The sequence below is a fragment of the Danio rerio genome, chromosome 23, assembly GCF_049306965.1.
Source record: "Danio rerio strain Tuebingen ecotype United States chromosome 23, GRCz12tu, whole genome shotgun sequence".
Classification (NCBI taxonomy): Eukaryota; Metazoa; Chordata; class Actinopteri; order Cypriniformes; family Danionidae; genus Danio; species Danio rerio.
Genome location: NC_133198.1, coordinates 19,201,372 through 19,228,549, shown reverse-complemented (window position 1 = coordinate 19,228,549; position 27,178 = coordinate 19,201,372). Strand labels below are relative to the sequence as shown.

General features: G+C 39.2%; 1 pseudogene; it reads right to left on the bottom strand.

Moving 5' to 3' along the window:
- Positions 1-1,656: 1,656 nt before the first annotated feature.
- On the bottom strand, positions 1,657-3,698 carry LOC137489168 (uncharacterized; annotated as a pseudogene).
- Between the last annotated feature and the right edge of the window lie 23,480 nt (positions 3,699-27,178).

Sequence of the window (27,178 nt, the reverse complement as noted above, 5' to 3'; positions counted from 1 at the left end):
AATAATCAATTAATAATAGAATGTTTCACATTACTCATACCTTTTGAGCTCAACTGTAAGTATGATTTGACAGTTTATTTTAATAAAACTTTTACATAAACTTTACACTTGGATGTGTGACTGCATTTTGTTTTAAATGATTTTGAATTAAAATGTGTGTGCCAACGAATGCAATTCATACCTACAAACCCTCTTGTTTTTGCCATATTAATTCTACCATATTTTACCATTCTATCCGCTGTCTTCCGTGTGTGTTTTTCCAGTATTTCTCTCGCATTTGTAATGTTTCTATGAAAAGTTAAAGTAGCAGCTGCACAGAGCCGATCTCATGTGATATAATTGCAAGAACTGTTTAAGAGAATTAAGCTTTCACATTATTTTGATTGACAGCACGTTGAAATTAATGTAAAAACGGCCGCATTCACGTCCTTTCCAGTAAAGCTTTATGCGTCTTTTGCCGCCCTTATGCAGCCTCTGAATCAGTATGACGGTGCTGGACGCGCTCCATAGTGATAAAGACGGCTTCTATACACGCGATTTGAAGATGCATGAGAGCGGATACTTTAAGATTCAGGTGTGTAAATAGAAAAAAATATTACACAATAATATGTAAACATGTTTTATTTGAAACACATAATATTATCTTAAAATAGCATAAACAAAACAAATGTTTTCATTGCATTCTTAAAGTCAGACTCGCACCTCTGTTATCAAACAAAACAGAGGATCAAACTAAATTCATTTGTTGCTCTTTAGTAAATAACTATAGTAACTGTAATCAATATTTAAATGCAATAAATAAAAATGTTCTCTTTTGAAGCTGACGGTCCATGAATTTACGACAAAAGCCTTTACGATAAAGTTAACTTTACACCAGCTTATCATGGCTTTAGCCTATAGAATTATAGTGTTTTTCTCATACTATACAGGATGCAAATATGCGATTTCGGACGCAGTTCAGGTGTGGCCGTGCGTCACTGTCCCCCTGCCTGGAAAAAAACACCTTGTCTGCATTTATGTTAAGTAAAAGCCCATGCATGCAGTGACTGAGTGGCGATAATGAATAATTAATGATATGGCAGCCCGTTGCTCCCAAAAACATTAGAAGTTGATTAAAAGTGTGGTAATATTAAGCTTAAGCTTACCAATTCCTTATTATCCAATTTGTCATGGCAGTTTTTATTTAAAGGCATTGTTTGTTCTCTTTTTGTTTTCTATTTTGCGCTCCACGTCTCTTTACTCTTCTCTCCATTTTGAACATGTGACTGTAACCGAGCAACGGTTCAATCAAATGGTCAATGAAAAGGGAGGGGTGGTATAATTTTTTTATTCAATAAAATACAATTGTATATTTATATAAAATGCAGGATAAACATTTTGAACCAAAAATACGTAATTATTTTGTTTAATATGTATAATGATATGTATAATTTCAAAAATAGTTTTGCCACAATGGCGCCCCCCCATGTGTGGCGCCCCTATGCGCCGCATATACTGCATACCCCCTTTTTGCACCACTGTAGCCAACCACAGTCATATCTGTTGAGTGCATGAACACAATGGTCAATCTGAATCCACTCACATGCATTGAAATAGAACATTTCACATTTTTTAAAAATTTCAATACAGAAAGGTACCCCCCCCCTTACTTGTGGTTTATGCTGTGTATCTTCTTGTTGTGTTGATGAGATCCAGTAGAGCTTGTTTAAAGTATAAGAAGTCACCGTTTACCGCATTGTTATAACAAAAAGAAATATCTGGGTACAGTTCAGCGTAGTGGTGTTCAACGCATTCTCTTTGTCTGCCTGGGGAAAAGGGATCTCTTCCAAAGATTGATTGTCTGGTAAGTGAAGATCTCAGTTCTGTCTCATAAAGTTCAGCAGCTTCATCGGCATGTGGCAACAGTTCCTCCGAGATTTTATTTAGACACCAATGCCAAAACATTGGGAATGCCTTTACCTGAAGTAAAAATTGTTAATAAGATTTACAGTTCTTAATCTTTAATACTTTAATAAAACTGTGTTATTTGAGTATACCTGGAATCCTGTGTTCATTCCAAACTTGTACAACTCTACTGATGCCAAGGTGACATAGCTGGCATGTGAAGCTGGAGACACAGTATCTGACAAGGTTGTCCTCCATATCCAACGATTCTTGGTCCACTAGCTCTACAAGTGCTGTTTTGAGTGGATAATTAACCCTATTATTTATCTCTGGCCACATCCTTTCAACTGTGTGGTTCTGTAATTGTGAAAACAAAAGAACAATAATGAAATACAGTTTACACTTCATAATGTAAACACATGAACAGCATGATCTACATTTGTAGTAATTCATTTTCCTTTAAAATGTCTTAGATTTATAAGCATGGTTTTGAAAGTTGTCACGTTGTTACAATCATCAATGTGTATATGGTTTACCACAGTTCTGAAGAATGAGTGAGTTAAAATTTTTAGGACTGACACATGCTATAAAACCCCCTTTTCACAAGATTCAAGTCATTGCCCAGGGATAATAATGTTGAGTTTTGAAAATTAATATGTATATTTAAACTGAGTTAATATGTGGACAGCACATAAAAATTGTGGAATATTTTCAAGGCAGCACAAATAATTAAATAAATAAGCGTATCATCCTTATGACATCTTTTATTTGAAAAAAATATTAACATTATGGTGTATGTACATTTATAACTGCAACTTTGCCTTTTTATATGCGCCAAGAGCTGATTTTTTTAAAATGAAACATTTTGCAAATCAAGCTTGTACTGTACCTTAGTTGATTGTGTTTGCATGTATGGTTGTCTCTCTGGTCTGTTTCGGTAACCTTCAATCATTTCTTGAATGAACAAGGATAAGTAAAATTCCTTTCCATGATCCACTCTAATTTAGTCCCACATGCCATGGTTAACAACGGCAGATCTGATAAATAATTATGATAATAATAATTAATATTATTACAGTAATAAATATTACTAAACTGCAAATTCATCGAAATAACTGACCTGTAAACATCCTCATAAATTAAAAGATTGTTCTTTATTGGCATAGATGAAAAAGAAACAATTTTGCTGCTAAATCCATCAATCGCCAAGACATGTGTTGCTCCAAACATAGCCAATTTTTTCATTTTGGTCCATGTGCAACTTATGTCCTATGCACTCTGCAGTATAAGGAACTGGATTCAGGTTACGTGCACCCTGAGCACACGAGTATGGATTAATATATTGCATTATAAAATATTCAGGACATGGTCACAAACACATATAGTAAAATGAGCTTAAACAACTCTATTGAGTAATAATGACTGCGTTATCCCACTTTATTGGACAGCTACCCAATATTTTTAACTGTAGCCTATTTATCAAACATGCACATACTTACATGGCATCGTGGTTCATGGTATGGTTGTTGAATTGTCCTCAACAATCGTCCCACTCTGCCCTCGCCTGCTCGTATCCCAGTTGCTGACAGGTATCCTGTCATGAGTTTTCTGCCAAATGTTGGCCCTGTCTATCAGGACACAATATTTAATTAAATGTAGGCTATGTGTTGTTGGTACAGTAATTAGCTACCCAAACAATGAATTATAGACATTACCTTACTTATGGCATTAGCTATTGCCAGTTCTAAGTGGGAGTCCGATGTATGTCCTCTTCTTACAATGTTGCTCTGTCCACAAAACCTTCGGATACTCATTTCAGAACAACCGCGACCAGCACCGTGTTGAACTAGCATGTCTGAGATCTCTGAAAATGTTGCTCCAGTTTGTATACTATTAGAAATAATTTGCGCAAATGGCTCAAGTGTGGACATGTTTCCCGAAGAAAAAGGCAGGCAATTAGACATAGCATTAATTTCAGATTAGTTATAGGTATAATGGAAATACAGCGCAACTTAGGGTGTTTATTGTTTTTGGTATAATTAAATTGAATAATACACTAACTACGATTAAACGAATATAGAAAAATAACACACAAATCCTTTTTTTTTTATTTTATTTTTGCGTTCAGTAACAATAAAACAGTGTTTTCCATTGTTTTGCTTTCAATGTTACTTTACAAAATGAATAAAGCATCGTAATTTAAATTTATATATATATAAGATACACTCCATTCATATGCACACATAATACATTCTATACATATACATACACAAACATGATAGACTCCATACATTTGCACACACGAGGGAGGTGCTTGGAGTAGTGCCGCTGCTCTTCCACATCAGGAGTCAGCTGACGTAGCTCGGGCATCTGTTTCGGATGCTTACTGGACACCTACCTAGGGAGGGTGTTCCAGGCCAGTCCGACCGAGAAGAGGCCTTGGGGAGGACCTAGGACACACTGGAGGGACTTTGTCTCTCTGCCGGCCTGGGAACATCTCAGGATTCTACCAGAGAAGCTGGAGGAAGTGTCTGGGGAAAGAAAAGTCTGGAGTTCTTTCCTAAGACTGCTGCCCCTGTGACTCAGCCCCGGATAAGCGGATTAAAAAGAGATATCAGTGCTTCCCAAAGGTTTAAAATGTTCTTGCAGTGGTAGCAGGATTGAAACACACCTTTTACCCACGGCACATGCTTACCTACATGCGACAAAAAAGTGATTTTTAACAATATTTTTATTTATTATTAACTGTTTCTATTTTTTACTGTTAGAATAAAAAAAGACTGTAAGAATAAAAAAAAAGAAAAGAAGTATTTATTTAACGTTTATTCTGTCTAGGAGTCATGTGCACCCACTGAGAGGTAACATCTGCTGTTGGCATTTTGTACAGTATTGCCAAAGCATGTTAGATATGAATAAAATGTTTCATAAATCAACATCATCAAATAAAAAAAATACATACAACAAACGACAGATAAGTGACATAAGGAAATAAAAACATGTATGAAATAAAAATCTCTAAAAAGTAAAATAACTACAAGTATAAAAAAATTTGATTATTTAAATGAGGCAAATGAGTTAATTAACCATTTCTAATGGTGTACATATATTTTGCAGCCAATTTAGATGTATTTCCGTCCTCTTTGAGTAAATACAGAAGTTTATCTGAGTCGTTTAGATCAAATAATTAGTTACATAATGTTTCGGTTTTGCGACTGTATATATATATATATATATATATATATATATATATATATATATATATATATATATATATATATATATATATATATATACAGTTGAAGTCAGAATTATTAGCCCCCCCTTTGATTTTTTTTGTTCTTTTTAAAATATTTTTATAATATAATTACCATAACCTGCCTAATTAACCCAGTTAAACCTTTAAATGTCACTTTAAGCTGTATAGAAGTGTCATAAAATATCCAGTCAAATATTGTTTACTGTCATCATGGCAAAGATAAAATAAATCAGTTATTAGAAATAAAATATTAAAACTATTCTGTTTAAAAATGTGTTGAAAAAAAATCTACTCTTCGTTAAACAGAAATTTGGGAAAAAAAAAATAAACAGGGGGGCTAATAATTCTGACTTCAACTGTATATGTGTGTGTGTGTGTGTGTGTGTGTGTGTGTGTGTGTGTGTGTGTGTGTGTGCGCGTGCGTGCATGCATGCGTGTGTGTGTGTGTGTGTGTGTGTGTGTGTGTGTGTGTGTGTGTTTTAGGATCTGTTTTAAAGATCTTCTAATGCAGGGGTGCTTAACCCATATCCTGGAAATGTACCTTCTTGCAATTTTCTTTAAACAAACACCCCTGTCTTTAAGTAACAAGTGTTTTTTCAAATCCTTCTTAGTTGGTTTACTTGTGTTTGATAAGGGTATGAGCTAAATATCTTCCTCTGCAGGAAGATAGATCTCCAGGAATTGAGCACCCCTGTTCTAATGGGTCAATCTCTGACATTGTTAAACCAGGAAAACAACACTATAGTTCAAAACAAACCATTTATCGTAGTTCTAGAAAAAGAAAACTTAAAAAACAAAATAGTAGAAGACTTTAAGATTTGTAACTTTCTAGATCTTATTTGTCCAAGCATACACACTACAAAATGACTAAAATTCAAAATGTAAAAAGCATAATAGGACCCCTTTAATATTTTTGCATATTCCCAGTGTAAATTTCATATATGGAAAAACTGAAGATGAAATGTTAAAATGTAAACATTTTCACTTGTCTGTAGGACGCAATCAGCTCGCAATTTTTCATCTGTCACAACAGTTGACATGATGTCCTAAATGGAAGTTAGAGGAAGATAAACAAGCTGAAAAATGACAGGACCAAAAAAAAAAGGAAGAAGAGGAAAATGTCAGAATACGTTTCAGCGATTTTTTCACTTCCATCACTGACAGGGAGAGAGAGGATCAGAGAGCTTGAAAGTAGATGCGACTCCAATAGAATGCCATAGCATACTTGATTAAGAGAAGGAAAAGCTTGTTTTGGTCAAAAGGTCAATTCACCCCAGGAAGCATTTTAGCATTTACACTAATGTGTGATACGGTTACCTTTAACATGTTTTTTCTGTCATTTTTGACTGTGTCGTTGAAACTACTTTTGATTCTATGTAAACACCTGCTCTTCTATAATTGTTTTTTGGTACATTAAAAAAAAGACATGGATGTTGCTGTAGAGCACTCTGAAATGGGCTATTTACAAATACATACTGTATGAAACGATGTAAAACAGACATATCAATACTGCACATAATGGAGACGCTGTTACTCACACTGGTGTGTTGTAACTTTACCGCCAAATCCAATGTATTCAAAAATGGATTTTCATTTTTTTCTGAGTTGTTTAAAGACAACTTAATAATAAAATAAAGCAAATAAACAGAAATGCATTTTAATATCAGATCTGGAATATTATTTTATAAAGTTACAACAATTGACAAATACATGACTGTAAACTGATATATTACATCAATCTTACTACTCTGCTGTTTTTGCTCAGCTCTTCATACTAAAAAGCATTACACTTTTTTTATGTCTAGTCTTTCATGTGCCAGTTTATAATTATGCATCAATGACGTAGAGAAAAGAATGCAAAGAAAATGAATATGACCTTGTGCATTTTGTGAAAGAAGCATTTGCATGTAATAACAAATAAAATGAGGAAGTCTTAGAGGTTGAAAACATAAATGGGACGTGAAAATTTGTGGAGTAAGATCTGAGCAACATGTAAAAATCACAAAGTTTAATATAAACAGCATGGCTAAATGTGTTGATGTTATAATTTCTGTAAAACAGAGAGAAGATTTTTTTCAACACATTTCTAAACATGATAGTTTTAATAACTTATTTCTAATAACTGATTTGTTTTATCTTTGCCATGATGACAGTAAATAATATTTGACTACATATTTTTCAAGACACTTCTATACAGCCTAAAGTGACATTTAAAGGCTTAACTAGGTTAATTAGGTTAACTAGGCAAGTTAGGGTAATTAGGCAAGTTATTGTATAATGATTGTTCCCCTTCGGATGGGGAACTCCAATGCTATAGTGGAATTATTCCACTAGAATTTCGTTCAGAAAGCCAATCAACTGAAAGAGTATGTAAATGGGCCAATGAAATGCCAAATGAATTGGCAGTATCAGCTTATGCACCTGATGTTTGTTGTAATCAGTTTAGCATAAAAGCACAGCGAAAGCAAGATGAGGCGTCTTTTTCGCTTCATGGACTTCTACAGCCTTCTGAGAGAGTCGACGAGGGTTCTTTCTGCTGATATCCAGCGATTTCGAGCAAATAAGAGCGGTCTCCCGATTTAGAGTGTGTATACGTGGTGGCAGACGATCGAGCTGGGCTTCTCCCTTGCCTGGCGTTCTTGGGGTCCTGTCCTCCAGAGCGGTGCGTACAAAGTTGCAGATTTCCTAAAAGACCAACACAATCGTGCAGCACGTCCTTTTCAGGATGGCGCTCTGACTGCGTTTCTGGATGCGGTGGTTTCTTGTCCCTGGATGATGGGCACGAGCATTGCGTTGCATGTCTGTGGTCCAGCATGTTAATGCATTGCTCGCGGGTATTTCATGTTGTCATTGCGTTGCCATGTTTTTTTGCACAGTTAAGATCACCCTTGCAAAAGGGCGAACCACCCCAGCCGTCCTCTGCACTGCAGCAGGCACTCGGGCTGGTCTGAGAGTTCCAGTGGGAGATTATCCATCCGACGCAAACATCAATTAAAGAGCACTTTTCCACTTCCTCGGATGTGACAGCCCAAACTCGGCCAGTCTGGGACGCTATGCCTTCCTGGTCGCAGGTTCTGTGCATTTCGCCAGTGGCTCACAGGCGCTGGGAGGATGGTCTCTTTTCTCCAACCCCTTGAGCCCACCCTCCGGAGCTTGGGTGCAAGGTGAGAGTGAATCTCTCGCCTCCGGCTCTTCCGCGGGACCCTCGCACTTCCCGGATCAGCACACCCAATCCGCGCTGCCCCACTGCTGATATGTCAGCGATTGTAGCAATAAGTACATTAGTGAGAGATCTGCCTACCTGGTTAGCGTGGGCCAGCCCTTAGCGGTGGCTCATATGCACACCATATGCTCTTATGCATATCAGGCAATGCAATTCAAAAATGGCTCCCCAGGTGTGTATTTCACCAGGGTCAGCCCCCTGTCTGCCCCTGTCCCTGACAGAGGAGACTGCTGTCCTACTGGCAAAGGATGCAATCGAGACGGTACCTACAGCTGAGATGGAGAGCGGGTTTTATAGCCCGTACTTCATCGTGCCCAAAAAGAGCGGTGGGTCACGGCCTATCCTAGATCTGTGCGTTTTGAACCGCTGTCTGCACTAGCTGCCGTTCAGAATGCTAACGCAGAAGTGCATCCTCCGGTGCATTCGTCTTCACGATTGGTTTCCAGCGATAGACCTGAAGGACGCATACTTCCATGTCTCCATTCTTCCATGCCATCTTCAGTTTCTGCGGTTTGCGTTCAAAGGTCGAGCTTTTCCATACAAAGTCCTTCCCTTCAGGCTCTCTCTGTCTCCGTGGGTCTTCAACAAGCTCGCGGAGGGTGCCTTAGCGCCCCTTCGGCTCACGGGCATCTGCATACTCAATTAGCATAGCAAACTCACCCCCATGCAGAGGATCTCTTTTCTTGGGCTGGAGCTGGACTAGGTCACCATGACTATGAGTCCCCAGACGCGCATGGCACGGGGGCACACACCGAATCACTGTTACTGTGCTGTCTAATTCTTCTTTGAAGTGGGATAAGTAATGGACATGGAACACATTAAAAGACCATGCCTCTCTATGATGCAGGTGCGCTCACGCTTGCTTGACAAACCTCTCATCGGAGGCAAAGGTACTGTAAGGTGCAGTCATTATGGCATTTTCCAGGCATTTCTCATAAGTGGAATAATTCCACTACAGCATTGGAGTTTCCCAAAAGTAACCCTCGTTCCCCGAGGAGGGGAATGGAAATGCCATATCGCATTGCCATAATGACTGTCCGTTAGCTGTAGGTGTCAGTCTCTTTAGCCTAATAAGGATGCCTCATCTTGCTTTCGATGTGCTTTAATGCTAAATTGATTGCAATAAGCATCAGGTGCACAAGCTGATGCTGCCAATTCATTTGGCATTTCATTGGTCCGTTTACATACTCGTTTACGGTTGGCTTTCAGAACGAAATTCCCAAAAGTGGAATAATTCCACTATAGCATTTCCGTTCCCCTCCTCGGTGAATGAGGGTTACTTTAGTAACCAGAGCATTTGTTCTGTAGACTATCAAAGTCTTATTTGTTTTATTTCAACTAGATTTAAAGCAATTTCACATTGGTCACATCCATAACAGAAAAGTGTCACATCCATAGCAAAGCTTTTCCTTCATAAATGTACATATGTCAAATAAAATAAAATCAATCATGTTAGTTTTATAAAGAGATAATTCTTATTCTTTTGGTGAGCATTATTATTTTGGGTTGTGCAGTTTAATTCACAGAACTTCTACAAAAGTATACTAAAATTTGAAGACTTTTTTTTTTGTCACATCCATAACACGTTTATTTTTTTCATTTAAAATAAAAAAAAATGTCGATTGATTATTATGATATTTTTTTCTGTTCCCATTATTCTGTGGTCAGTTGTTTTAAAAAATATAAACAGATGTTTCAATATAATGTTAACATATACTTTCTATGTGAATTTATGTTTTGAGTTTTTACTGAAATGTCACATCCATAACGCTGGAGTTGCTCATATATATATATATATATATATATATATATATATATATATATATATATATATATATATATATATACATACATATATATATATATATATATATATATATATATATATATATATATATATATATATTAGTGCAGTCAAAGTTAGTTTGTTAATGCATGCGATTAATTTTAAATAATTCACGCATAAAAAAAAATTATACAATTAACGAAGTTGCAGGTTTTTTTTTCCTGTTGTGGCCGACGTGTGTTTCATGTGCAAAGAAATATTGATAAGACCAAAAAAAAAAAAAAAACCCTGTTTAAAGGCAAGTTTCAGTATAAAACATTTAATGTCGCATTACCAGGCTTTCCAGCGTTCCCTCCAGAGTTTCATGCAATTTCAGGTGTTTCATTTTTAACTTTCAACTTGTTTTAATGGAATTTGATACCGCATGGCGAACGGAAAGAAAAACCTCTGCAGTTTGTGACTCGGTGGTCTTTTAAGGTAATCAAAAATCACTGCTTACTTGATAGACTCTTAATAAGAGTATTATCTTAATTATATTAAAATCGGAGTATTGGTGTCCATGTAAATGAAGTGCTTGTAAATGATGTCGCGAGCTGTCAAAGACAGCGCAATTCTCTGCCTTTAAGCATGTGCCCTCCAATGTTTCGTTAAGTTTAACGTGTTTCCCCCTCAAATGCAAGTGTCTTCTTCACATTCTTGTGTCAGAATCTTTGTGAAATACAGCCATACTTTAGAACGCTTAGTTTAAGCAAATTTGATGAACGCGATCATGCGTGTTGAATCTGAAGCAGCAGCGGTTCTAAGGGGGGCCCAGGGGGGGGCCGGTGCCCACGTGTCAAAAAGATTTCTTAAAAGGAGGCTAATAACTGACTTAATTTTTATTTATTTTTTAAATCAAAAATGGCTTTTATTCAAGAAATAAACTGTAAGAAAAAAATACATATTATGACTCCAGAAGAATGATTTGTGTTTAAAGGAAATACTGTGAAAATCTCCTTGGTCTGATTTAGATCACTTGAAATACATTACTGTATTGTAAATTAATGGAAGGGCCAAAAAATGGATTTCAACTGCATCTGTTAAAGTTTACAGATGTAAAAATGTGCATTGATGTACTTGAATGTTAGAAATGTGTTATCCAACAATACAAAGTTACTTGTCAAATACATAAACATGGAAGATTATATTGAGTTTAAGTTATTTAATTAGCTTATTTATGTAGACAGGGCAGCACAGTGGCGCAGTGAGTAGCACAATCGCCTCACAGCAAGAAGGTTGCTGGTTCGAGCCCCGGCTGGGTCAGTTGGCATTTCTGTGTGGAGTTTGCATGTTCTCACCGTGTTGGCGTGGGTTTCCTCCGGGTGCTCCGGTTTCCCCCACCAGTCCAAAAACATGTGGTATAGGTAAATTGGGTAAGCTAAATTATCTGTGGTGTATGGGTGTTTCCCAATGATGGGTTGCTGCTGGAAGGGCATCTTCTGCCTTAAACATGCTGGATAAGTTGGCGGCCCCAGATTAATAAAGGGACGAAGCTGAAAAGAAAATTTATGTTTATGAAGACTTCAGAGTGATGCATAAAATAATGACTTTAAGTAGTTTGTGATGTATGTTGAAGTGTATCCCCTAAAAGTATAAGTGGCCCCTGCCTGGGCCCCCCAGTTACACTGGTCTAGAACCGCCACTGAATTGAAGGTAGTCGCTCCGACTGCCCTGTCCTGCGCGCGTTGTGTGTGTGTGTGAGTGTTAGTGTGTCTTTGTCTGTGTGTGCGTGTGCCTACACGCAATTCTAAGCAACAAACCTGCCTAAACGTCGTTGTTTGTAGCCACTAAATCAAAAGTTATGAATTGCCGTGAAATTGTGTTGCACTCTCAGCTCACATAATTCTAAAAAAAAGGTCCACATTGTCCCCCAATAATGTCAACAGACTGAACTGTTTTAGCAACTGTTTGAATGTAAAGGAGAACTAAGAAAAATTGTTTCTTTTTTATAATTAATGTTCTCAACTCACAGCAATACAACTTTATAATGAGTACAATTGTTTGTATTCAATACTTCATTGTTATAATTTTCTATTTTCCATATTTGCAACGCCTGTATTTTGGCATTTTTTTGCCATCCACTTAGAATCCAACTTGGAAATATATATATTTTTTCTTTATTGGCATTGATTGTTTTGAAATTCAAATGGAATTAACATGCCTGTGTTTTCATTTCTGTAATAAATATGGCTGTCAAGCCAGGATCTTGCCAGGGTATGTTGTTTACATGAAGTAATCTGTGTTACAAGTTAAACAAAATTCTAATAAACAAGTATTTGTTTTGAATTTTGAATTTAAATATTTTTGTTGTTTACATTAATTTTAAATTTTAATAGCCAAAATTACAAGTGTCAGTCTTGTAAATCGTGATTAATAAAAAAAAAGTGTGATTAATAATTTTTTTTAATTGATTGACAGCACTAATATATATATATATATATATATATTAGGCTGATTCAGAGGTCAAGGGCGGCCATTTTGTGTTTTAATCATTGTAGTCCTTGATATACAACACTGTAGGGAGTCTATGGATCGTTCCAGAACCGAACAAGTCACAGACCATATTTTTCTTAAAAGATTGGTTGGTGCCTACATGTCTGAGCTTTGATTTCATTTTTAAGGTAAGTCATCCACAGGATGACTTGCCAGTCGCGATCACAACTGCATGCTTATTAACTTTTACACCTTAAAACAGTAAGAGGCTCTACAATCAAAAACCCACCAAACCGGTTTCTGAAAGTGCCTTTTGTTTTACGCCTGCGACCCACATCTGAGAGGAATACGCATTCTAGGCTCACAAAGAAGCGATCACAAGCTTCCAAATTTTAAATAGACATACAGTAAAACTGTGTTTATTTGAGTAATGTATGTTTGCTTTATGTTTCTGTAGGTTTTTGTGTATACATGTTCCATGTGTTTAACAAAACTGTTATGGATAGTTATTGAGTTATAGCCCTCAGTGACAAATGAAATCTACAGAATGTTTATGAAATACTTCATGTTTGGAATTGATTGAAAGCTAGGAAGGTTTCTAATGCATTGGTTTATATGAAGAAACCACACTATGAAAGGTGTCCATGTTATGAGACTTTATTTTAACAACTATGCTATCAAAGCAGCACCGACACAATTTGCCAACCCGGCCTTCTAGAGGATTTCTGATTGGACAAGTGTTGTGTAGACACAGCCTCCACCGAAGCCTATAAAACTTTGAACTAGGAAATTTCATCGTCTTTTTTTGCTGGTCATCTTTGCCAGTCGTCACCACCGCCACTGCCTGGACGTCGCTCTTCTCAAGCTGTGGTCGTTACATCGCCTCGCCGGGAGCCTCGTTACATCACGGAGCAGACCGCGACCTTCACTTGCTGCCAGCTTGACCCCCGATCTGTTTGTGCAACCACTTCAACAACAAGCCATCGGGTCAACACATCCAAACTCTGAAACTCATCGTAACTACAGAAACCCAGGAAGGACTTCGAACGGCGCCTTGTCCAAGATCCTATCCCTAGCAACCGACTAAGGAAACCCCTCTTCACCGACAAGGGAATTCCATCACGTCACTGAAGATGCTACGCTGACCAATCAGCTTCGCCGGGATTTCCCTTTGGACTAGTCAAGGAAACCAAAATTCCATCAGAACGCAAGTAGCACAAACAAGGTTTCTATCCATTGCTGAAACTAGTGTAAATTATGTTTAAGTAGTAAAGAATAGCGAAATTTTCTGCTTTTATGGTTTCTCTCAGGTTGCAATGCTAAGAACTTAGCAAAGGCTAGAAGTTGAATCCACTCAGTCAAAACTCTCCTCAAAACTGCTTGTGCGTGTGTGTATGTATGTGCGTATGTGTGTGTATATTGTTTGTTTTACTTAGATTAGTACTTTGTGTTATAGAGTAGCAATAAACTTTTGTTTCGCTTTAAGATCACTGTTGGTTTGTTGTGTGCTTTATAAGTTAATGCCTCAGCTTCAGATACTGCTACCTTGCTCATTAAATAATTAGATACTGTTTTTATATTGTTATTGTCGGCCACATAATAATATAATACAGAATTGCTTCACACTAAACGTTCTATTTGCCGGACAAATACTTAAGTTAAGTGTAATCTTTAAATAATTCTATGTGAATCATGTTCGAATCTTTGATTCAAATCCCCAAAGTTTAAACATGATTTAAACCAAAGTGCTGATTCTTACAACACTTAAGTCAGAACTTAGGTATCAGTCTTAAACTTTACTAAAAGTGGCTTTTAGATTCTTTAGAAACCTCTCATACTCCTAAAAAAGTCCCACTTCTTACTAAGAATTTTTTTACACCTAAGTCAAAATTTAAGACTACTCTTTAGCATTTTTAAAAAGTTTTATAGATACGGCCCCTGGTCCAGAAGTCCAAATCCAGAACTCTCATGATGCGTGAGAGATCTGAGAAGTGTGTAATCTGAACAGGTGAATGAAAGTTACTTCTCAATGGTAAGACAGTTATGATCCATTATTATATCCATCTGTACAACCTGATGTGTATTTAATTAGTTATGCCTTGGAATGTAAACATTTGGGAAATTGTGATGTCTTTTACTTTCTCATTGTGCTGCATATGTGCTGTATCTATTCCTGCTGCCTGTTTTTGGTATTAATCAAACAACAAAATATAATTAAAGCACACTGCTCTTGACTGAAGCTACCTCATTAATCGTTAAGAATTGTTTAACTTAAACAGTTAAGCTTATAAACCAGTCTCAAATCCAGTTTCAGGAGGACCATAGCTCTGCACAGTTTAGTTCCAATCCTGCTTCAACACACATAGGGCTCTATTTTGACGATCCAGGCGCAAAGTACAAAGCACAGGGCGCAAACGCATTAATAGCATGTCAGAATCCACTTTTGCTATTTTAAGGATGGAAAAATCTGCTTTGCGCCGTGTGACATGGTCTAAGGTGGTTGAGCTTATTCTCTTAATGAGTTATAGGTGTGTTTTGAGAATAAACCAATCAGAGTCTCATCTCTCATTCCCTTTACGAGTTAGTTGCGTCGCACCATGGCACATTTGCTATTTACATGGCAGACTTTGTAAGTGGAAAAATGGAATGCTTCACCAGAGAGAAAACAGTTAAACAGAGCATCTGTAGAGCGAGAATGAGAGATGAGCCTCTTCATTTTTTCCTTTCACTTTCACTCTCGTGGATAGGGAAACATGTTTTACGCACAGACATCCATTAGCCTATACATAATTAATTTTGTTTGTTCCCCGCAAAAATTAGTTTCAAAACTATTTCTAAATTCAGTTTTAATTTCCAGCAAACAAATAAATTATTTTTCATTTGTAAAGATATTTGCGTATTGCTGTACATCCTGTGTGTATTAAGCAATGTGTAAGCGAGGTGCACAACTAACGTGCTCTCCGCTGGACTGCAGACCTCCTCTAAGCTAGTCTATTGAACAGTCTATTTTAGTTCCTCAAAATAGCAACGCGCCGGCAATGCACCCTAACATGCCTTCTTTTTTAGACCAGAATGCCTTTGGCCAAACATATGGGTGCAAATGCATTTGATATTTAAACACCGTGGTGCAAAATGTCAAAATGACTCTTGCGGCGAGCTGAAACTAGCAAACAATTGCGTCGCGCCTTGCAACCGGGAGTTTGATAGGTCCCTTAAGCTGCCGTCAAACTGGGCTTTTCCTTTCATAGACTTCCATTCATACTTTTTATTTTAGCATTATATTTGCTATATTTTATTCATTTTGTATATTATTTCGCTCATGAAGTTTTCTCTTTTATTTTTATTTGACAGTGCTCTTTACGGACTATATACAAACCATACCAGTAACTTAAAACCATAAACCAAACCAAACTGTGAGATATCTGTATTGTTGTACCCCTAATTAATATTTATACGTTATATATTAATATTTATAAATTAATCTAAATAATCATTTTATATGCATGTGTATACTGTGTGCAAAAACACACAGAACAAACACAACTTTCCTGAACTAAATCAATGCGACCTCTAATGTCATTGTGGAATCAGAGAACACAAAGAACAACAGTGATAATGTTGTTAAAGAAATGAACTACCTTTAATAAACATTACCAGTAAGAGTCCTGTTTGGCTTCGAAATTATACACTTCAGCTTTACCTTGCATCATTCCGATTCACTGATTAAATATGTCCCTGTTCACTTAATCCACTCCCAGCTATAAATTATCAATCAGGCATTAAATAAGTGGGTCTTGTCTTCAAGTGGCAATTGTGTGACTTTGGGGTTTATAATGAGATGCTTAACCCCGGTTACAAGAACTGTTTCAAAAAGCTTTTGAAAAATTAATTCTCCTCTTGAGTTCCTTTTTTTGAGGGGGAGCGTAGAAACAAGAGGTTGCTATTGTCCAAAGAGAAGGACCATTGTAAACGAATGCTGATAAGAAGAGAGCAATCACTGAGAGAGAGAAAAAAGGAGACGGGGAAAATAAGAAGGAAAGGATCATTTTGAGTTTCATTGTCATCTCCACACTCAGGGCTGTTTTTATTTCTTTCATCCTAGTATCTCTTCATCCTTTCAAGCCTTCTGTCTCTCTTCCGACGTTCTTTTGTTGATACATAAAAGGATGAAAACAAAGGTGGACTTGATGCACTGGGTAAAAGACCAATTTCATGATGCATTAAAAAGCATCAACAGAGGTAGGAATTTTATCAGGTGAAGGGTGACAAACAAAGTCCATATGCAAGCATGTCAGAGGGCAGTCTGGAATGTAATAACTCTATTGATTCAGGCTTCCTAAAATAATTTATTTATATACAATATTTATCACGCACAGATGAGGCACATTACATTTGTTCTTGTTTACATGTGTGTAACGAGGCCCTTATTTATCAAATTCAGTTACAAGAACAGACAGCTCTCTTGATGAAGCTGTTTCTCAAAACATGGCTGAACCTTGCTTTATGGAGCCAAGGTTTGGGTATTCACCTCTTCATTTACTTTGAAGTTCCAACTCCCATTGAAAATTAGGATGATATTGATTTTAGTTGATCTGTCAGCCATGGTTCAAGGTACTAAAGCAGGGTAAACATCAAACCAATTCCAAATTAGAAATGTACTGTATGGATCCACTGTATGGATTGTTACATTGTTGTTACATAAAGAGCCACATCTCTAACAGCTTAAACTGAGTTCTCTTTCATGTTCTCTTAGGCTTGGATGGAGAAATATTAATATCAATCAATCAATCAATCAATCAATCAATCCTTCTGTCTGTCCAGCCATATATCTATTCATCCATCCATCCATCCATCCATCCAAACTGACACACTTAGAAGAACCATAATATCAATATTTAATCATAAAAAGGGATAAACTATGTGCCTTTTAAAGGGAAGATTTACCCATAAATGAAAGTTTTCTCATATTGTCACGGAAGGAGACACTGTCAACAGAGTTGCGAATTCAAATGCAGGATTTAATACACAGAGAAGGGTCAAGCAGACAATGGTCAGAATCAGGAGCAAACAGTAACATACAGGAAAATCCAAAAGAGTGGCCAATAACAGTCGAGTGGTCAATCCGCACAGCAAACAACATAAAAAAAAACAAAACAAAGCAAAGCAGTACATGGCAAGACAAGGTAAGGCACGGCAAAACGCATCATAATGTTCACTTGACAGCTTACAAGACTTAGCAATGTGTGTGTGTGTGTGTGTATGTGTTTGAGAGGTGTATAAAAAGTCTGTGTAATTAGTCTTGAACAGCTTCAGCAATCAGTTTGTAATCATGGGGGATCCAGGCCAGGCGTTTGAGTGAAGTGCATGATGGGAATTTTAGTGCAGTTGAATATGAGTGTCAAGCAGCCTGCAAGAGCAACAATGTTGGTGATCATAACACATATTGTCAGGACTCCTGGGGGCTATTTCATAAAAGTGGTTAAGAAAAGCGGGGATTAAAGTCAAAAGCCTAACTTCAATGAGCCGAACTAAACGTCCACGCTTAAATTGGTTCCATAACAGCAAGTTGAAGATCATTTGGTCTAACTAGTCTGAGTTCAGTTTAAATAATCTAGATAACTGCTCGTGCACGTTTCTGTCATGAAACCTTAAAAGTCGAGCATAGATACATCGATTATGTTGTGAGCTACCATAACAACTTAGAGAACTGAAAGAGCTCTAAAATGAGACACAGCTGTTCACAGCAAGTGAACCGCGAAACTGCAGATTGTTCAATAGGCTACATTTGTAGCAATATATAAGCTATTATTTACGCCTATTAACATGAAATTAAATATTTGTTAAAAATCATAGTAATTGTCGTTGACCGCGCGCACGTGCGTGTGAGAGAGGATTTGCACTTACTGCCAATTGTTGCTTGCAAGGAAAAGTTTTAATGCATTGCAGGCTCACTGTAACATACAAAATGTTCTAAATGTAAGCACATAGGTTTAAAATAAACAAAGAGCCGTGCACACACAAGCGGTGGGATTTTTAATTTGCTCTCGAATCTGCTGCAAGTCGTTGCTTTCCCTTTGCCACTTGTTTCCCGCGCCCCGTGGGAAAATATTTTTACATTAAAGTGACACTGCTGCACAGCACGGATCATCTCCTGATTATTCCACTCATTTTATAGTTTTAAAGTCATTATTTAAGAAATGTAGTCTTCTTCTTTATATTAGTCACTGCCTTTCTTACCCCCTTGCTTGCGTGGATTTCCTCCAGGTGCTCCGGTTTACCCCAAATCCAAAAACATGCAATTTGCGCTGTTGGTGAATTGAATAAGCTAAATTGGCCATAGTGTAGGAATGTGAATGAGTGTGTATGGATGTTTCCAAGTGAAGGCGTCCGCTGCATAAAGCATATGCTGTATAAGTTGACTGTTCATTGCGCTGTGGTAACCCCAGATTAATAAAGGCACTAAGCAAAAAAAAAAATGTGTGTGTGTGTGTGTGTGTGTATATATATATATATATATATATATATATATATATATATATATATATCGAGAGAGAGAGAGAGCTAAGAACCCCCCTCACAGATTTCTCTTTTAAATTAATATTTTCTACTGGATGCTTTACAATAATATATGTGTGCATATACATTAGATTATTCAGTACCGATGCAAAGTTTGGAATAGACATATATATATATATATATATATATATATATATATATATATATATATATATATATATATATGTATATATATATATATATATATATATATATATATATATATATATATATATATATATATATATATATATATATATTTCTATTAAGTGACTATAAAGTGGTAATCATTATTAAGAGGTTAAGTCAATTTAAATGGCATCAAATTATGGCAGGTGAATGTTAACATTACTTTGATTAAGCTTAAACTTAAGGTTTAGCCCAGGGATGGGCAAACTTGATCCTCGAGGTTCCGGTGTCCCTGCAGAGTTTTGTTCCAACACTAGTCAAACACATCTGAACAAACTAATCAGTGTCTTTAAGATCACTTGATAGGGAGGTCTGTTTGAATAGGGTTGGAGCTAAACTATGCAGGACACCGGCCCTCCAGGACCGAGATTGCCCACCCCTGGCTTAGCCTGAGAGTTAGCCTGCCCCGGACCAGGCTAGTTTCCCAGCATAAGTTGCCAGGGTAAATAAGTTTGAATTATCGTAAATTTGATTTATGAAACCGAATCCACCATTAATAAACCTGACTTACCAAAATAAGCCTGGCTTTTTCTGTAAACTTGGTTTATGGAATAGCCCCCTGGCTGATCAGCTGGTTCTATCTGTTTTTTTTTTGTTTTAGCCACATGTTCCTTTGTTAGTGCTACCCCCCCTCGTTCTCATTAATTTAGCTGATTTGTTTCACCTGTCTTTGCTCATTTTCTCCTCATTAGCTCCCCTATTTATTGTCTTTGTTTGTGCTTTTCTGTGCCAGATTGTTTACTTCTGACCCTGCAACATCAAATATAGGTTAACTGAATGTTTTTAGCTTTTTTGTGTTTGACTTTAGGACTCTCTCCCTACCTTCCCAGCCTTTCTGCGTGGTCCCTGGCTTGCCCGAAGTCTTTGCTCTTGTGCTGCCTGAATTTATGTCATCCTGGACACTGGCCTGGTTCTGACCAATAGACCTGCCTCTGTTTTTACTGGCCAGTCTATTTTTGTTCCTGGTTATTTCCAGTCATTCTTCCCCCCTCAACTATTCAAGCAAAGTCTGCAAGTATTTTCTTTTGCCTTTTTTTGTTTTCAGTTTTTTGGACTAAATAGTTTTTTGTTCTACTAGACTGAGAAGACTTTTTTCAATTTTGCCATTCTTGCATATGGACTGATCTGTCTGTTTTTTGCTTTCTGAAATAAATAATGGTCTTCACCTGCATTTGGGTTTTTTCTGTTTCAGGCCCTGACACATATCCTAAAACTTCACTCGAATACATAACAAGATATTCTAAATAACGTTTAAAATAACATCCTTAATAGAAACAAAAAATAAAATAAAAGTCAATGCCTTTTTTCCCCCCTCAACATTATTCAGGGTATCTTCTTTTGTGTTCAACAAAATAAAGAAATTCAAACAGATTTGGAACAAGTGGGGGAAAATTCTTTAGGTGAACTATCCCTTTAAAGAACCACATGACTTTAACAACATTCAATAGATAATTGCTGCTTTCTGGATAATTAGAAACGTCCTGGTTAAGTACATAACCCACGTTCCCCGAATAGGGAACAGAGACGTGTGTCTGTATAAACAGACTTTGGGCTTTGGGCTCGTCTAACAGTGCTTTAGATGGAACTTAGCTCCACAGCTGAAACTGATGAGCCAATTAGGACAATATCAGTCAGCTGTTGGAGTCAGCTCATCAGTATTTGCCTGCTGAAGAGGCGATCACTCAGCTCCCAGCTGGAGACTCAAATGCTGTGGCAGTGGAGACATGTAGGCTGTTTCTCAATATGCGTTCTTCAGCGGTCTTGCGTCCTCGTGTTCTCGTGCAACGTCATCAGCTGCCTAAGTTCAGTTCCAATACTCAAGACCGCAAGTACGGAGGACGCGTGAAACTTCCCGGATGTGATCTTGATATCGAGGACGCACTGATACAGACTTGAGCACCGAACTCACTCTGGAAGAGGAAAGGTGGGAAGCGCAGCATTTTATTTAGATTTATTATTAAAGTTCAGAGATATCACTTATTTACGTCGGGAGTTTCCCTAAATGAAACGGTGAAAGTAAACATTAACATTAATATCTTAATAAAGGAATAAACAAATTAAGGGTGTTTGTTTGCTAAAAATCGTATTAAAATTTGTTTTATTTATATTGTGCAGAGTTTATTTATAATGTTTTTATGCAAAGTATATATTTTGAAAAGGGGGACAACAATAAATCGTTCTATGAGTGCTGTAATGTTTAAATAATTTCCCATTTAAAACGCGTGAAGGTCATGTGACCATAAGGAACAACGCAGCATCCCATTCCTCAAAGGACGCGTTCTCTGCCCTCGCGGTCTCCTGAGTTCGTTCTTCCGAGGACACCTGGCAAGACTGTTCTCCACAAGAACGCAAGTCTGTTCTCTGCGATCTCGGAATTGAGAAACAGCCATATGTCTCCGTTCCCTATTCGGGGTAACCAGGAAGTTCCCTTTCATAAGCAAACTTCTACATGTGTCTGTATAAACAGACTTTGGAAGACTGTATGGAAAGCGCCACAGCAGCCAAGCCTGTCACGCTCCTGATGTGCAGTTTGCCAAGCCAAAGCGCGAGCGCACTGACATCACCAAGAGCGCAACCTTCCAACTTCCCCTAGGCCCCTAGGAATAAAATGTTTAATGTTTAATCGGGGGTCGTGAGTGTGCTTTTACCTAGCTAACATACACTAGGGATTTTTGGAAACACGACAGTACGTTAGGAAAGCGTGCCAGTCCCTGAAGGGGGATGATGCAGCGGAGACCACCTGCTACCCAGAAGGGGAGACCTGATGGTAAAGAGATATAGATATAAAGACTAGCCCTAATGAGGGGGAGTGCTACATATGATAAGCTGGTTAGCGGTTTAGGGAAGACACAGGACCACCTAATAAGGGGGAACACACTGTGGTAAATAATGCATATGGCATCAACAAGAACAGGGGAATGCACATAGCTGGCACCAGGGCCGGATTAACCAATGGGCCTTATGGGCACAGGCCCAGGGGCCCGTGCGCACTAGGGGCCCCTGCGAGGGGGGAGAAAAAAAGACAATTTCGGAGTGTCTTTTTAGGCTAATTGCAAATAGCGCATCTAGTTGGACTAAGCCATTCAGGGTTTACGCCCATCGATGCCTGATTGATAGAGACAAGATGAGTAAAGAGCAATGAAATAACATAGCCGCAGTGGCGCACCTTGTAAGGCACACGGCTTCATCTTTTGACGCGATTAATCATAACATCGGTTCGAATCCATCATCAGTTGAACTCGTGCTACTTTTTTTACTCCCCATTACATATCAGATTGGAAATATATTTATTTTTAACAGGAAAGAAACATTTTTTAAAAATAATGCAAATGTGATATAAAGTCACAAGTGTCTTGTGGGTATTTAATAATGTTAAGCCTTATTATAGGCGCCTGCCGCGCCTGCCGCGCCTCCCTCTCTGCAAAAACTATATTGCTCAGACAACTGTATTTCCTCTGAGCAAAAAAATCGCGATCAAATATTAATATTGTTATTATATTTAAATTGCCTTTCTTTCTTTAACTAAACAGAATGCTGTAATTGGTCAAGTGCGGAAACGTCAGTTTTGTAATAACCCGCACTAAACTGAGCGGACTTTAGTGTAACGTTATATCTGTCATAGATCAAAAATGAGTGGACAAGTGGATTTAGCAAACGCGAGAGAAAGAGGAGAGGAGGCATTTTTATTGAGGCATTTTCCATACACACCTTCTTTAAACAGACCCGTGATCAGGAGAATGAGGGTACAGAAGAAGACGTTAACTTTAAATGATGAGTAGCTAGCATTAACCAGGCGGAGGAGGCTAATGGCAGCGCAGTGCGGACTGGATTCATCGTGTGAGAGACAGACAGAAAGGGAAAGAGAGAGGGAGAGAGAGAGAAAGGCCCAGAAGAGGAGAGAGAGGGGAGAGAAGAGGTATAGTGTCTGTGATTTCGGATACTTTTAGGTTTATAATCAAGTCTTCATCACGAGAAGAGTAGAGAAAATACAGGGAGAGGAGGAGAGAGACAGTAAATTAGTATTTGTATTATGAAAGACTCAGATTCATAGAACTCAGATTCATAGAACTGGATTGGAGAAGCATTGTGCGTTATATGCCATGGCAATAATATTCTTTATAAGTTTGTAAAAGCAATACACTAAAATACCCTTAAAAAAATTATATATATATATATATATATATATATATATATATATATGTGTGTGTGTGTGTGTGTGCGTGTGTGTAGTTTTATTAGTATTTTTATTTAATGCTTTGAAAATAATTTAAATCTTTGCAGACTATAAATACATATGTACTATATATCATTTATTTAAATATGTGGGCAACAAATTATAGATTCATTTTATTTAAAAAAAATTTATATTATTCTTATTTTTTAAATTCAACTATAGGGGTGCGGCCAGGTAGGGGGCCTTACAAGATAATGTGCCCAGGGGCCCCTGAGTTCTTAATCCGGGCCTGGCTGGCACCGAACCTCAGTATGTGGTTAGACCAGATGGGCACACCAGACAACACACTGAGCCAAGCACTCGACCCCTCCACTGAGTCAGGTGCTGGGAGCCTCGGAGGAATTCTCTAGGGTTCACCTAAAAAGGGAAACTCACTAGTAAAATAGAAAATGCGCACACATCTCTGGGTTAGGGAGCATCTCGGGGGAAACAGCTCACCCTGGCACATAATGCGAGGATGATGGCATAACTAAAAATGAACCAACCTCTATTTTGATATAGCACTTCCCTTCAGCTGATCATAAAATAAAAAAAAACTGTGTATTCTTTGTGTCACGTTAACTGCAGTGCGCGGACATAGCAATAAAAAATGCTGGGTCTGTCTCCTCCGCAGGCAGCGCTTGCAGGCTCACCAACTCACATTAAAAAAGAAGGGGGCTTGGCACACGATGAACTGAGGTCTTAGGTAAACGTGAGAGTAGGTCGGTCTGAATTACTGGCACAGTATGCTGACTGTAAATTCCACCGGAATCCTAACCCTCCTGACACAAGCGCGATTAGCAGAGCAGCCCGACACAGAAACTTAAAGATACTGATTTGGTGGCTTATTGGATCTAATCATAACAGCTGGGGCTAGAGATCCCGAAAGAGCGAGATAAGGGGAGGGAATGGAATTACCCATCTCGCACTACGCCCCTCTGAGAAACCGGCTAATGAGGTTTTGCCTTCCCAGCGCGCATCCATCCCCAAAGAGAATGGGGATGAGAACGCATGCTAAACCATCAGAGTGGAGGGAGACAGCCTGTGCTCCAGCTAGCCTGAAGAAAGAAAGCACAACACTAATCTGGCATGTGCGAGGTTTTCTCAGAGAGAATTCCCACACAACCAATAGACTCCACTACAGAACATAGATATGCCTAATAGAGTGCACTATTTCTGAGTGACGGTGTTAACCATCGCACTGATAGGTCATCCGCGCTGTCTAGAAACCATTCAATGAGGATCCAGACCCCTGCATGGGTGTCAGATGGGTGCCCTTCCCAGAAAAATGAAAAATTAATCACACTCCTTGTGATGGCCCTCCAACCACGAGGAGTGTGATTCCAGAAACTTGTGTCCGGTTGGGCCAGAGAGGCGCAATAAACGAGACCCGCTCCTCATCTCCCGATCTTGCACAGTGTCTGTGCGAGCAGGCTCACTAGGGAAAGATGCTGCGTAAGCTGGGGCCAGTTGAGAGCCAGCACCTCTGTGCAGTGCAGAGAAAGCAATCAGCAAAGGGCCGCTCTGGAGAAACAGCAGGATGACCTGGGCTTCTCTGTAGCATGCCATAACAGCTGGAACATACCGGGGTGGAGTCTCCGTTCTCCCGGGACATAACAATCCTGAGAGCATGTAAGCTGGCATGGAGAGTTTATATGGGATATGAACAGTGTGCAGTTTTTTTAGCTGCAAGTGTCCGGAGAAGCAGATGGCAAGTGAACTAAGACATGTTGCCCAGCGGAGACCCAGCGTGGTGACGTACTCCACGCGCCATGCCCATCTGGGACCCGATCGCAAAGTCAGCGATGAATTAGTCTCATATGAACAATTGAGCGGCATGATAGCGGCTACAAATGTCATATGCCCCAGGAGCCTCTGAATAATTGCAGTGACCACTTATAACTGGCGAATTAATCAAACAGGGGAGCGCCAGCCCAGTGTGCTAAAAGAGCACCGTGATGCAGACCGAGTCAAGCTCCAACCCGAGATGAGAGAAGCTCTGCCCTGAGGAGAGCTCGCTCATACTCGGGTGACCCGAAACCCGAACAGGCCAAGGTTCCGGAGCACCAGGTACCTGTGCATAATCGATCTGTCCAGAGATGTAAATATTAACAGTCAATAAAAAATCAAGAATGCAGATGCACTACACCAAAAAGAGCCCGAATGGGAGGACTTTTCCAACCATGCTCGGCCGCCCACATGAGCGAGAGCGAGACATGAAGTAAGCGTCCTTCAGGTCTATAGCTGCAACCAATCCCACGGACAGTCGCACTGGGGGATGCGTTTCTGCATAAGGATCTCGATCAGCATCCTGAACAGATGACAGATCAAAACACGCAGATAGGATTCGTATAACCCACCGCTCTCAGCATCACCGAAATGATCGCTGACATACCCACTGAAGGGCAGCTTCGCAATTGGGAGTGCTCATTGCGGGAAGCAGAGCAGTCTAAGGAAGAGGTGAAAATAAGAGATTGACTCTTACCTTCCTCCCAGGATCCCGCAGAGTGGCTAGAGGTGCTAGAAAGGAGCTCATCCTCTGGCGCCCTCAAGTTTGTGGCGAAATGCACCAAAGCTAAGAGCTGAAAGGCAGTGCGTCCCATCCTGGCAGCAATTGGGCTTCCACACCCAGAGGGAGGAAAAGCCGCTCTTTTAGGATCGCTACATACATTCGCAGGGAAGCCCCGCTCTCCACCGGGAAAACAACAGTTCTCCTCCTCTCCAAGCGGCCCGCCTCAGGTTCACTTCGCAGTCCAATTACTGGACTTAACGGTGAACTTCCCGCGGAGGAGCTCGGCGCGTTCACTAAGTCAGTGGAACGGACTGTGACGGCAGAGAATTTTGAAGCCGCGAGAAGAGCGCACTTAGCGAGGAACAGGTCTGATGGGGAGAGTAGTTTTCCAAGCCCACCAAGAGATGACCTGCTCCATCGCGCACGGCTGAACTCTCACCATCGAGGACTCCTGGGTAAAGTCCCCGACGGTGCCACCAAGAAGGCTTACCTGGAATATAGGCACACTAAGAAAGTAAACTTTGTCAGCGCGGCGCATTTCTCCAGGATAGGCGAAGGTGACATTTCCAAACCAGCATGTGGCCATTGCCCTCCCCAGGGCACAGATGGCCGCCTTTAAAGGTTCATTAGAGCATAGTGGATCGCCATGTGAAACTTGCACATAAGTCTGGGGAAGAAACGCACCTGGGCAGCACAGCCAGGAGTCTGTGGTGCAGGGCAGAAGCAGCATGGCCCGCAGCGGTGTGGGCTCCAGCCATGAGAGACACAGATAACCCACCCGCTTTAAACAGGGGTCTCAGCTTACCCCACCAGGTGGCGGCTCTCACCACCTGAGGAAATGGCTTCGTACCCACTGGTCACCTCCCCATCAAGGAAGGTGAAGGTGGAAGTGCCCCTGGGAAGAAAGGGAGGGGGGCTGGAAAATTCCTCTTACAACAGCCCGCACATCACACCCTCTAGTCGGTAGGGCAGTGAGACGGGGGGACAAGCCATCTCCGGCCGCAATGCCGAAACAGCCCAGGAAGCGCAGTCATTATGTCTGATTCGAGAACCATGACCACATGTTGCATCCCGTAGGATAGAAGCAG